This window comes from Sinocyclocheilus grahami, unplaced genomic scaffold (genome assembly GCF_001515645.1).
Source record: "Sinocyclocheilus grahami isolate Dianchi unplaced genomic scaffold, SAMN03320097.WGS_v1.1 scaffold199.1, whole genome shotgun sequence".
Taxonomy (NCBI): Eukaryota; Metazoa; Chordata; class Actinopteri; order Cypriniformes; family Cyprinidae; genus Sinocyclocheilus; species Sinocyclocheilus grahami.
Window position 1 is genome coordinate 373072 of NW_015505378.1, and position 13650 is coordinate 386721.

Below are 13650 nucleotides of genomic sequence, written 5' to 3' on the forward strand. Positions count from 1 at the left end.
TCTCAAAAACCTATATAGTTAGTCAACCCTTACAAGTTTTTTTTAAACATTTTTTAAAAACATTACAGAAAACAATGACCAAAGCACAGAAGAAGAATAAAAATAAACACTGTGACCAATTGATTATTACAGCCACAATGATGAAACTTACTTATTTGAAAGGCTGGAAGTAACAGTTACTTTACAGTTGTTTGCTGATAAGGACTCAAGGGCCTCAGGTGAGAGTCAAGAGACCCTTCTTACAGCAAAAATATGTGCACAGCAGGTTGTAATCCTGCTCCACAGCACATTATTCATACTTTCCCTTTTTTATGCCTGTTTTTATAGCTGGACACTACACTAATCTGTTCAAGCCCTTGACTCATTTTTTCTTCTCCTAGTTCAGACCATTTGCCCATAATGACACAATCAAAGCTACTCCTACCTACAGCTGGATAAATGCATCTATTTATGGTAGTGTGAAAACATTGGGAAAAACCTTTGCAGAAAAAAATTGGGAAAAACAATTCTCTACTACTCAAACAAAAAAAAAAGTCAAGATATTTACAGCCAGGACTGTTACAGTGGGGCAAAAAAGTATTTAGTCAGCCACCAATTGTCCTCTTCCAAAAAGGTTGCCTTTCAGGCTGCCAAACTTCAATCCCTAACCTTACCAGCCTATCTATCTTTCATATCTATTGAAAGACTAATTTGATTAGATTGTAACGTATCCTGTTTATCAACAAAGCACAATCAAGTTTGTTTTTATGTGCAACATACTAAGATAGCTAATGTTTATAATCAGGCAGAAGTATCCTTACACTCCTTTTCAGTCTCTTTATCTATAGCACTGAAAAAAATGAAAAGAAAGATATAAAGAAGAGTGAGCATGTTGATGATGTTATCCAAAGGAAAGGAGGAGAGGTCAGGATGGGGTCATAAGGTTAAAGGGCTGCCTTAAACAACATAAACATACAACTCCGCAAAAACATTGTAAACGACAAAGACATATGGATCTCAGCAGACTGGTTGACAATTTGTATAATTCTATTTATTAACTCATTATTGTAACTATGTATCATTATGGTCAGGATTAACTTTATTAGAATTCTGCAATGTTCTTGCAGTTAGGGCTTATGTGCAGGTTCCCTGTGACATAAACCTTCAGAAAAACAAACAGATCAGCTATCAGTCCAATCAAAAGTGAGGAGTGAGGAATGCCGGGTGTAATTTATGTATCACCTCTCTGTGTGAGCAAAGCACGCAGTGGTCACACTCTGGAGTGCCGCTGATGAATAAACCATTTTCCTTTGGGGGCCGCTGAGGAAACGCTGTCACAGGCCATTACAGGGCTCGGCAGTAGGAACAAACTAGGATCTGTGATTCCACTGTTCTCACTCTCTCTTCCTTCATTATGTGTACCTCTACCTCTCCATCCATGTCAGGAAGTCACCTTTGTCCTGCAGCTGCTTATGTGCCTCTCTTTCTTTCCTACCCACATTCTCCCGTTCCCTAAGTTACAGCACGTCTGTCCAAAGCGTTGGCAGCATCAGAATCCCATGGCAATAAAGTTGTATACCAACTTCAGTTAATTGGTTGAGGGTGGGGCCAGTGCTGGGCCAGCTAAGGGCCAACAGTCAGGCCCAAATCCAAAATAGATCCTTTCATGTCTCTGCCCCTCAAATTTTCTACATTTTTCCTTACCTCAGTTGGACAAACAGCTTTAATCTTCACACAAAAATATAGCTGCAGTCTGGGTACAGTAAGTACACTATTAATTCTAAGCTCTTGTTCAGAGACATGAAAATGTGCAAAACAGTTTGTTGTCCGATTTTGTACTCATTTTAGAAAGGGAGTAATGTGAGAAAGAAGGCTTTTGAGAATCCCATTTCTAGGAAAGTGACCCAACTGAAGTTTCTTCTCTATCAGGCAGTCTGACTCCAAATGGGAAGATGATTAAAATGACATACTAGCTCATAAAAGTTTTTGAGAGGTTTCTGAAACGTTAAAAGTGTCTAGCCACCCTGCAGTAAGAATAAAAGGAGTACCTTCCCAAGGCTCCTAAAAAGGGACAGAAAAACTGCTTCATAAGACACTGGTATGAGCTTTTATCTCTGCTGTGAGGTTAGGGTGGTTTGCAGGGGGTTGTTTATATATGTAAAAAAAAATCTCTTTGGTTTGATAAATGCTACTACAGATCGTCTTGGAAAGCTGGGCCTGGATCTGTTCTCTGCATCTTCGTCAAGGAATTTGGGAAACCGCATCTGAGCAAGTCATTCATTGCCAGTTAGCTCCGTAATTCCTCCCCACCTGTGATGCGGTTGCTCCATTCGGCTAGTATTCCATCCTGAAAAGCCCAGATTCTTAACTGGACGGGAAGATTATGCTGTACTTTTTTGAAAATGCCACCTATGACCCAAGTGTCTGGAATACAAGAATTGTTAGCATAGCACACGTACTTTACACTAATGCCATTAAACACATTTATCAGTTAAGCAATGCTACGTTAGGCTAAGTCAGGCTATGCATGGTAATTGCATCCTCTGTAATCGAGTCCTTGGCAGGCGATGCACTGCTCTTTAAGTCTAAGCAGACGTCTGAGGCCAATGTAATTGCTGGCAATTGCAACACCACACACAGGACGGTGAGGAGGGGGAAGAGTGAGAGAGAGAGAGAGAGAGAGCTAGTGAGGAAATGAGGAGTCCTCACCTCAGCAGCTCCTGTTGAGGCTGGAATGTTGGGCTTGGCTAGTGAGGAAATGAGGAGTCCTCACCCCAGCAGCTCCTGTTGAGGCTGGAATGTTGGGCTTGGTGCAAGAGGGGCTGCCAGCACTGCTATGCAGGACAGCGGGAAGGAGAGGGAGGGAGAAATCTGGGTAGATTCAATTTTCCTTCCCTCAAAATTTCTTTCCACTCTCTGCCTTTCTCTGTGTCCCTCTCAAAGTAGAGTCAACAAAGCTTTATTGATATGCCTGTATTACACTCTTAAAAATAAATGTGCTTCACAATGCCATAGAAGAACCTTTTTGTCTAAATGGTTCCATAAAGAACCTTTAACATCTGAAGAACCTTTCTGTTTCCCAAAAGGTTCTTTGTGGCGAAATAAGGTTCTTCGGATTACAAAAACGCAAGAAAGAGATGGTTCTTTTAAGAACCTTTGACTTAATGTTTCTTTGTGGAATCAAAAATGGTTCTTCTATGGCATCGCTTGAAGAACCTTTTGAAGCACCTTTATTTTTAAGAGTGTACCTGAATATGGAGCCAAGCCACTCAAGATGCTTACAAAGTACAAATCTATTAAATAATTAAGTAAAACAGTTAAATGATAGCAATATTTCACAAATAAAGTTTGGATACAGTAGCGATCTTCTTCTAAAACAATATATATTTTAATTTGTGTAATTTTTTTCCCCCAGGAAAAAAAAACTCTGTTTTGTGCTTGACCACAAATTGTTTTTTGATTGCTTAGTCTGTACTTGGTCATTATTTGTCTTGTCCTGGTATTTCCAGTTGTAATGATATACTTTGCCAATTAATCTACTCATTTTAGGCTCCAGTAGAACTTAAAATTGTTTGGTTTTAAACCGCTTTGGTTTCATTTCCCAGTATTCCATGTGCTTCTAGTTAGTTTAATTATCTGCTTGATATTTGTCCCTGATTCATCTGTAGTTCTAGTAGGAGACTGATTTGTATGTAAAATCATGTTGTAGTAGGGTGACTAAATGTTTTCCCTCCTGCTTTTAACTGTTGAACATTCTATTGTTCTCCCCTCAAGGATAATATAAAATCTGTTATGGATATTAATTACTGGTGGGCTTCTAAGCTATTTGAATGTTTTGGATTTTAATATAGGTCTATATATATATAGTTTTATATATATATTTATATATAGTTTTATATTAATTAAAATATATTGCAAATTTACGCATTTGTTTACTGGGGGGTTGTAAGGCACAATTTCTTTTGTGTATACATTTTGTATATACTGGCAAAATGAGCTGTGTTGGTTGCTCTTACAAAGTACTATCAGCAGCTGTAGGCCCTAGTTTTTGTTTGATATGGTCATGGTTAGAATTGAGGTCTTTCATGGGATCTATTTAAAATGGTTTTCAAAGTGCCTTTTTAAGATATCATCATTTTGTATCAAGTCTTGTGGTGGGTTTATATCTTAACCTAGCTTCTCTAACTAGCCTTACCAGCAGGACTTCTATAGTCAACCAGCTTCATAATAAAGACCGTGGCTAATCATGGTATGCTGGTGAGCACCAAACCAAGACCAACTAGCCTAAACCAGCATGGGAATAAGCATCTCTGTTTTAATTCACAGCTGATGGGTGAAGGTCTTCTCCCTTTCACTCTCCACTTCATGTCAGTGTGACCATCTGTTCTTAGAGATTCTGGTTTTCTTCTGGAACTTTTTCTTTATATAAAAAAAGAAGAATAAGAAGAAAAAAAAAAGAAATGTATACAGGCACCAAAATGTTGGCATCGATCCAATCCTACTCTAAATCTTTGAGCTTCGGGACAGGAGTGGAGGTGGTGAGAAGTTTAGGCTTGGGGAATAAGATCGGATTACCTTTCTTTTTTCGCCATTTATGTATAGAGTGTGCAAACAGAATATCTGGATTTGCTATTACATATTCTTTATGCCTGCTTACTCTTGCTGAAAACTAAACTTTCTGGAATTATGCTAAGGCCCCGGTCTCAGCGGCAAATTGCTTGTTTCATGAGAGAATTTCAATGCATATGCTAAACAAAACTAGGCCTGACTAACCTAATCCATAACTTACAGATTTTTGGCTTACAGTTTTCTTGCTTAATTTAGATAATTAAACATTGTAGATGCTGATGGTTCCTGCCCGTTATGTTCTAGCTAAGCCTAATAAAATAGTTGTGATCTTGAATCAAAATGTAATCATATGCTTTTAATCTAAAACAATTTTAATTTTCTGCTAACATTACTTGGGCTGTGCATGTTACTCATTTAGTCACTGTTTTAGCTAATTTGCATACGGTTTGGCTCAATTGCGGCACTAATCCAATAGTTTCCCTCCTACATCTTTGACTGTTAAATATCCTATTTCAATGCGTCCCATTGCAGAATTAAAATTACGCAAACTACGCAAATGGAAATTCACATTGACCTTATGACTAATTAGTCAACTAGTCATTCAGGCAACCCACTGATGAGTTAATTTTAAGTTTGAAGTCTATTATAGTGCTTTAATAAGCTACAATCAAGGTAGCACTTCATCTCACTTTACGGTCAAAATGTCATGCAGATCTTGCTGTCTGCTATTTTCCTCTCTCCTGTATCTATCTTTTCCTGTCTCTGTTTCTCTTTCTATCCGTCTTTATCTTCCTCCAGAGACTAGCCCTTAGGGCCGGTCATGTTTATGTCTGAATGGGGTCTTGAGGATTTGGACGTGTGGCCTCAGATTGTCACAAAGGTCTAGGAGTCCATTCAACTCTTAAAGTGCTTAACTAGAGGGCAGAAACAATGTGACATGGAATCAAATTTTGTTCTTCAGTATCTAAAAAAAAGTGAAAATTGTTGGTGGGCAGTTAAAGAAAGAGTAAACAGGGGAGGAGAAAGAAAAGAGACACATGACTTGTTGTAAATAAAGCAGACAGAGGGGAAACTGAGCGGCATAAGATTCACAGCTACTTAGGGAGGTAGAGGGAGATAGAGAGAAAAATGGCTATGCCATTGGGTCTAATAAAACTGTGTCTGTTATTGCAGGTTTTTAAGCACTAGATGCTTTTACAAGAGAATAAAAGACAAAAATCAGTTCAAAAAGAAGTATAATGGTGACTGATACAGATGTTAGTTACCATCCATCAAGCTATGACTTTACACTGCCCAAAATTTATGAAATGACAACCCTGGCAGCCGATCTGGGAAGTAGATGGCACTGGGAACAACATATACTTTCTCAATATATATCTTTTTAAAAATATAACTTTTAGATAATCAGAACAGTATCACAAAAAAATGCCACCAATAAAAAAACTGAAATAATTTAAAACTAGATTTAGATTTATTTTTGTTTTGTAAAATGATCCTAATAAATAATATTTTGTATAATACTAATAAATAAATAAATGAACCATGAAGTCTGCACAGTGACTTGTTTTTAGGGGTGCTCTGATCAGGATTTTTGAGGCCGATCACAGAAAGCAGTATCTGCCGATACAATCACCGATACCGATCTTTTTAAAGCCTTCTTTTTATCATGTAGAATTATTTATAGTGATAATCCAATCAAGATTTTTAGACATTTATTCAGGGCCTGAATAAAATTTTTGAAAATCTCTGCACTGCTGCAGACGCACCGCTCCTGGAACGCACTGCCGAACTGCAACCTTGTGTGCAGTGTGAATGCTAACGTTAACTTGAGCGCGGAAAAATATGCACCGCATATGCACCGCATATGCACTGCAAACGGAGTAATGCAAACCTGGCGTTATGTGTGTGCACTTCGAGAGTGGATGAATGCACGGTCTCCAGGAGATCACATGAGCGCTGAATGGTTAAACACTGGCAAGAATTAAAAAGAAATGCAATTTATAAACTTCAGACACTGTTTTGAAAACAGCTGAGCCACTGTCATGCTAAAGAAAGAAATAATAGTTATGTTAATAGCGTCACTACTTTTAGTTAATTTCTCCCCAACAATGGCACACAGACACTATACACACACTCAATCAGAGAGACCAGACTTTAATAAGCATGCCCAGTGGGCAGCTGGCACAGCGCAGGATGGCTATTTTTAGACTGAATACAGATTCAAAGTGGAATTTACTTCTTCATCCTTGTAAAGTGAGTTCTCTCTTTCTTTTCCTCATTCACTCTCTGTCTGTTTCTGACTTTGCGATCAGGACCTCTGTGGTGGTTCTCACATTTGCCTTTTTCTCTCTCTCCCTCTGTCTCTCATCCACTTTCTTTTTCCATATTTTCCACACATTCCTGTATTCCTCCCTCTCTCTCTCCTTACTACCCTTTAAATCTGATGTAATGCTTACCCCCAGATACCCTCATACTTTGCTCGGAGCGAACCAGCTGCCAAGACCCCTGTTTGCATCTGTTAAGTGAGCTGTATCCCTTCTTCGTCACTCATATTACATATGACTGAAAACAATTTGTCAGCTGGTTGGAATATGCATAACTAAATTTTTACATTTTCTGAGGAAAATGTGAGTGTCACTTGACCTGAGCTGTGAATCTCGATTCTACTGTGGTCCTGGGTATTAAAAATAAATAAATAAAAATATTAAAATTGTACCTTGAATGCTATAGAACATTATACTTCGTATTTGTGTGAGCTGAGAGTGTAATTAGGGCTGCTTATATTGGCATACGCCACACTTAGAACAGGAACACACATGCATCACTGCTGCCATCATCTCACAAAACTCCTATCCCAGGTGCTGCAACAGGGGAAACACGCTCCTTTGCCTTTTACAGGACTCTTTCGCCCTGACCTGTACTGGTTTATAGGGGCACAGACTGCAGCTACTGTAGCAGTGCTTACTGGTTCAGGCCAGAGCCCGAGCGAGCCGACCCTATGATTCACAACCGCCAACGAATACCTGCCGATCACAATCAACTTCTGCAGGAAAAGTAGGGGTCGACACTCAATGCAAATAATTGAAAGCACATGTTGTAATTTTTTTTACCAGTGCAATTATTTGGGAATGAGCCGCAATATTTTGCTGAGTGTAACACACAGAGCGCCTGCTCCCCGGGAGAGAGTGGAAAACTCCACCTCAGCAGTACCGGTGAATATGTCTTATAATGATAGGGGCAGGATAAAATAGAAGTTTGCTAGCATGTTATTTGCTAATCAGAGGGAGGATAGAGTCAGGGGCGTAATAACCATTATAAGCCCCCCCACCGCTTTGTTGCAGTGTATATAATAAACTGGTTGGCCACTTAAAATGACAGCTTTAAGACTAAAGAGAAGCCCTGGCCAACTGGTGGCATCAACAGTTGATCGAATACACACCAGTAAGCGATAATTCTAATGCCCACTTACTTACTACTTTTAATCAGTACTTGGGGCAATGTCATCTAAATTATATTAATGTGCCATGCTAAGAAGTTTTAATATGGGTTCCTGAAGCTTGTTCTGAAGGAACTGGCTTTGTCCTACCACGCAGCACTAGAGAAACCTGATAGGACCTTTTTTCCAGTGACTCTACCATCTTTTAGTCTGTCACAGAGACTGAGAATTGAAGTGGATTTTGGGATTCAGAGTAATGCAGGGCAAAAGAGACGGATGACGAGAGATCTCTCTGTGTGACATCAAACATACTTGTCTCTTGGCGTGTGTAAACGTATATGTGTGGGTGTTAGATAAAAACCGAGAAAGCTCTTCTTTCTCAGTGCTCCGCTGCATCATGGGAACTGTCATAACACTAAACCTTTTAAGCATGCTTAAGCATTCCTATTAGAGGCACCACATACATAGACGTTTGTGAACAAAACAATTCCATTGTTGAGGGAAATAGGATGTCTAAGGAGTTTCACCTTTCTGGTTGTTTGAAAGCACTTATGTAGTTAGCATACCTGGAGCTCTGTTTCACACATAACATATGCAACCCTCAAGAAATGAAAACGTTTTGCAAGTAATTGTTTTTCTTTGATTTAAATTTAATGACAAATATAGCTTTGAAAAACAGCAAACATCTCAATACAATAGTGCACATTAAAAATGTAGGGGCTGTAACTGTAAAATAGGCAAAATTCTTGCACAATACATATTTGACTCCTGGGAGGATTCAGAATGTAAAAATAAAATAAAATCAAAGGTCAACAAATATATGCTAATGATATTCAAACAAAATTAAACATATTCCATTGCTAAACACCAAATCCAAGGTCAGAGACCATAAATGGTAATTCTTAACAATGTGTCTTTGGGATCTTAATGTCCCGTCTCCGAGAACAGCCAGAGGCAAACACACTCCACACACATGGACACCCACACACACCAGATTGTGGGACAACCACAATCATCAACTCAACACTTTGGACTGTCAAAAGACCAAAGCGTAGATTGATGTCAAATCCGATGTTGAGGGTTCACAAATTAAAGTGTTTATTCTGTGGCAGAAGCCTCTAGACAGCTATTAAGTTTTCATTCCAACATCACGTGATGGGGAAGTTTTGATGCCCATGTGTGTCCGTAAGCATCCCGGTCTTTTATCCGGAGCCATCTGTGTTGAGAAATCACAGATGGTTTGCATAACGAAGGCTTTTCCCCTCATATCCTTGGTTATTCAGAGCCACACATTTGAAAGGAAATCAGATCTACAGGGAGTGTATGGAGATTGGACATTAAAAGGTATTGCGCCTATTCAGCGTAGCCAAAAGCCAACTTGGAATCAGATGCAGTTTTTTTTGCTAGTAGCAATGAAGAGTAAGTCAAAGTCTTTCATTACAGATCACAAGACAGTCTTGATATGGGATATACAATACTAGAAAGGATTCAGAATGTAAAAATAAAATCAAATCAAAGGTCAACAAATATATGCTAATGATATTCAAACAAAATTAAACATATTCCATTGCTAAACACCAAATCCAAGGTCAGAGACCATAAATGGTCATTCTTAACAATGTGTCTTTGGGATCTTAATGTCCCGTCTCCGAGAACAGCCAGAGGCAAACACACTCCACACACATGGACACCCACACACACCAGATTGTGGGACAACCACAATCATCAACTCAACACTTTGGACTGTCAAAAGACCAAAGCGTAGATTGATGTCAAATCCGATGTTGAGGGTTCACAAATTAAAGTGTTTATTCTGTGGCAGAAGCCTCTAGACAGCTATTAAGTTTTCATTCCAACATCACGTGATGGGGAAGTTTTGATGCCCATGTGTGTCCGTAAGCATCCCGGTCTTTTATCCGGAGCCATCTGTGTTGAGAAATCACAGATGGTTTGCATAACGAAGGCTTTTCCCCTCATATCCTTGGTTATTCAGAGCCACACATTTGAAAGGAAATCAGATCTACAGGGAGTGTATGGAGATTGGACATTAAAAGGTATTGCGCCTATTCAGCGTAGCCAAAAGCCAACTTGGAATCAGATGCAGTTTTTTTTGCTAGTAGCAATGAAGAGTAAGTCAAAGTCTTTCATTACAGATCACAAGACAGTCTTGATATGGGATATACAATACTAGAATGGGAAGCCTAAAATGTGAACTTTGAGGCCAGAAAGATACTCTTCACAAGTACACAAACTCAGATGTGAATGTACTGCAAGTTATTTGCCATGCCAATACTTGATCTAAAAACACAAACTGAGCATTGAGGAAGAGTGTATGCAAATGTCCACTATATCACCCCTTGCAGCAAAGCTGGGATTGTAAAATTTACTATTAACTGAGTAACTACACATTCCAAAAGGCAACTAAATATAAAATTGAGCTTGCATAGCTAGAATCATCTTTTTATTTGCATAGTGTATGTTTCAAACCCAACTCCAGTCAACACTAATGCTAGAATGGCCTTCAGAGGGTGCCTATCCTTGTCTATATTGTGGCCTAAGAAGGACAAAGGATTGTGTGGTCTAATGCTAAGAAATCTTGGTTGGTAAGTGAAAGTTTGTAGCTTTGAGTCCCAGAAAAGTTCATTCATAAGCTACCACCATTGTACCTTAAATCAGGATAACCCTGAGTCATTCCAGATGTACTATCCTTTGTAAGTCACATCAGAAAACAGCAACTACCCCATAAATGAAAGTAAATACATGAAAGCCAACTACTGTAGTTTCTTAAAGTTGGCATGAAATGGAAGTTGTGATTGTCTTTTCTTCCCTATTGTGATGTATATCCCAGTGAAACAATGTAGGATGGGACTTGATTTTGTCCATCGGGAATTGATTGGAATGTTGGATCATTGTTGTTTGCTAATTATTGCGATCTCATGTGAGTGACAGGTTGCCTTCATGATAGTGCACACAATCTCAGAGTCAGAAATGTTGTTGCAAGGGGTAGGGGAATATATATTGATTAAAGATTATGTTGCACATTATTAAAATTGTAAAATTGATTGTAAAATTGGTGCAAGGATAAATCATTTATAATAAACAATAAGATTTGTAAATTTTCATTATATTGTGACTTTAAGAGTTTGAGCAAGTAGATAAAGAAGAGTGAAGAATCACACTCCTTGACCTCATGACCTGGCCAGCCCACAACAGAGCTCTCCACATACGGGACTCTCTATGAGGGCTTTTCCAAGAAAGAACCTGTTATAACCTGTCATAAAAGTGTTTATGTGTTCTCCAAATGCTTGCATGCCCTATATGGGAGAGGGCGGACAGGAAAGGTAAGGGTGCATAACGCACATTAGCCTGAGGTAAAGGAGAAAGTGACCCATGTGGTCAACATTCCCTCCCTCTGCTGTTAACCTTCCCTTTTACAATTTCACCTCTCCCTCCCTTGGTATTCTACCTATCAGACCTGTCCGCTTTGTCCCTCTCCTCTTTTTTCTCGCTGTCTCACCACCTGCTCCTCCTTTTCTACACCTGCAATGTCATAAAAACAGCTATGTAAACTCGTTTTCTTTCCATGCTTTTTTCTTTTAGCTTGCACACAGCTGGAGCATCTCCAGGCTCATCTTCATGTCATTAATGTCCTTAACACGTTCCAGATCCCGTATCTGTTCCACCCACTGGGCGGCAAATGTTGTCGGCCAGTAACTGTTTTCTAAGTTTCTCAAGTGGGTCCTTGGTGCTTTACAAATCCCAATCCCCCATTGACACACATTCTGATTTCAGGATGCTTCGTGCTAATTGGAGACAATTGTTTTCTAGAAGCATAATAGTCAAAATATGTTAATGTAAAGTACCTCACATACAAATGGTAAGAAAAAAAAACTTCTGGCCACTGAATTGAAAATATGCAATGAACCACTAGAGGGACAAACATATATTCCAACCTTAATCGAACAACAACATCCATTGGTTGAACTGCTGAGACCATCACTACTTTCAAGAAGCAGCTGAAGACACAAACCCCATTCTCTTCTTTTTTTTCTCTGTTCTGGCTTGCTTTCTAATCTAGCTTTCTAATAAACCTGGCATCGTATAGTATGCTCCTAGTTTTAAGCACCTCAGACACTGGACACACAGAGCACAGACAGGTGGAAGCATAAATAAAATCAGCGATGGAAAGATGAAACCGCATTGAAATGGAGGTGCAAAAACAGAGTTTAAAGGAAAGGGAAGTCTGGGATTGAGTCTTTCCCGCAAAATCACTGGCGCTGGTATATGAAGCATGCTACACTAACACTCCAAATCTATCACCTAAGTCATAGACATATAATTCATTGCAGCCAAGAATCTGCATTTATGAATTATTGAATTGTGCGTGACTGTTAGAATGTACCTCTGTGCATACAAGTATCTCAAAACCCTCTGATAGTCAGATCTCAAATGAGTGAGTCTTGCTTATTCAGACTAGGGCTTCGCATGTGATATTTAACACGCATCTTATCAGTAAAGCCGGTTCTGTAATCAGCGACAAATCTCCATCACGTGCGTGCTTTCACATTGAGCAGCATTAACTACACAGAGCCGTTGTTCACTGACGAGCTGCGCAAAACCACTTTCATATTCGCGCAATTTTTTGTGCAGTTCGTCAGTGAACAACGGCTCTGTGTAGTTAATGCTGCTCAATGTGAAAGCACGCACGTGATGGAGATTTACCGCTGATTACAGAACCGGCTTTCTGACAAGATGCGCATTAAATATCGCATGCGATTTATCGTGCAGCCCTAATTCAGACTGAACAATTAGCATTTATTGGGGCCCACATTGCTGTTTATTCTGGCCAAGAAGCACCTGCTTGCACAGGAAGAGACTGCTTGATGTGTATAGTGATTATCCCGGTTTATTTCTGTAGTAACTGCACTGGTAAATCTGAAATGGGCAATTCCTCAAACAAGCAAACAAAAAGCTGAATATACAGTTGTGCGCAAGGACATCTCATTTTTGCTACTGAATGTCTTATACAACATATTTAGACAACCCAGTGTCAAAATTTGGTTCATAACTTGTATTGCACATAAAATCATTTGGCTTGAGGAGTGTGCAATTACTTTTCAATGCAATCCGGCATTCCATTTTCACCTGGCAGACAATGCAATAGCAAAAAAAAAACCCTATAAACATGCAATCAAGGAGTAATTTGAGAAAAAGACTTAGGACTGGGCTTGTTTTTACTTGTGCTGGTAAGTAAAGCACAGAAAGACCAAATGCAGCTCGGTTTTCAGTCCTCTTTTTTATATTGATAACCCTATAAACATGCAATCAAGGAGTAATTTGAGAAAAACCTAGAGGAAAAGACTTAGGACTGGGCTTGTTTTTACTTGTGCTGGTAAGTAAAGCACAGAAAGACCAAATGCAGCTCGGTTTTCAGTCCTCTTTTTTATATTGATAATCTAGTTTTACTCTATAGTTACTGGCATTTATAGACATTGTATAATCCCTTTTACCAGCTTTTGATTACATGGTGGGAACAGAATCAAAGTGGTGGTTTTCTATGCATCAAGGGACATTTTCAAAAGATTTTGTCCACACACACACACCCTGCTTCCTCACAAACTGTGTGAATGTTTATGAATTACAGGATTTGGCAAAATGGTTATGTG

At 39.1% G+C, this 13650-nt stretch overlaps 1 protein-coding gene across 3 annotated transcripts in view; it reads right to left on the bottom strand.

The window, feature by feature from the left end:
- The window catches only part of LOC107595237 (uncharacterized), a 70180-nt gene that overhangs the window by 21175 nt on the left and 35355 nt on the right, over positions 1 to 13650 (bottom strand). The gene's annotated exons all lie outside the window — the stretch shown is intronic.